A 673-nucleotide genomic window follows, 5' to 3' on the forward strand; every position below is an offset into this window, starting at 1 on the left:
GTCCGAAAGAGAGAAGAAATGGCAACCAAGACAAGCAGCTGCGTATACACCCCAACACATATAAATATATTTTATTTATTTATTTTGTTTTTTTATTTTGTTTTTTTATTTTTTTGTTGCTTGTTTGTATACACTTATCATAAGTAGAGAAACGAAATGCAAAAAAAAAAAAATAAAAAAAAAATAAAATAAAAAAATTTTAATCAATAAAAGACAAAGACATCAAAATAAATTAATAAATAAAAAAGGAAAAAGAAAAAAATAAACAAACCGAGAAAAAAAGAGAAAAAAAAAAAAGAAAGCAAAGAAGGAAAGAAAGACAAAGAAAAAAAAAGAGAAATAAAAAAAAAAGAAATAAGAAATAACAACAGATAAAAAACAAATAAAAAACAAATAAAAAACAAATAAAAAGCAAATAAAAAACAAATAAAAAACAAATAAAAAACAAATAAAAGGCAAATAAAAAAACAAATAAAAGAGAAAAGAAAGAAATAAAAAAGAGAGAAAAAAGAAGGAAAGAAAAAGAAGAATATATATATATATATAAACAACATAATGTCTACTATAATATATAATATTATATAATATATAATATATAATATAATATATATAATATATATGTATATATATATATATATATATATATATATATATATATATATATATATATATA

Source organism: Eimeria mitis, genomic scaffold (assembly GCF_000499745.2).
Source record: "Eimeria mitis Houghton genomic scaffold, Emh_scaff548, whole genome shotgun sequence".
Classification (NCBI taxonomy): domain Eukaryota; phylum Apicomplexa; class Conoidasida; order Eucoccidiorida; family Eimeriidae; genus Eimeria; species Eimeria mitis.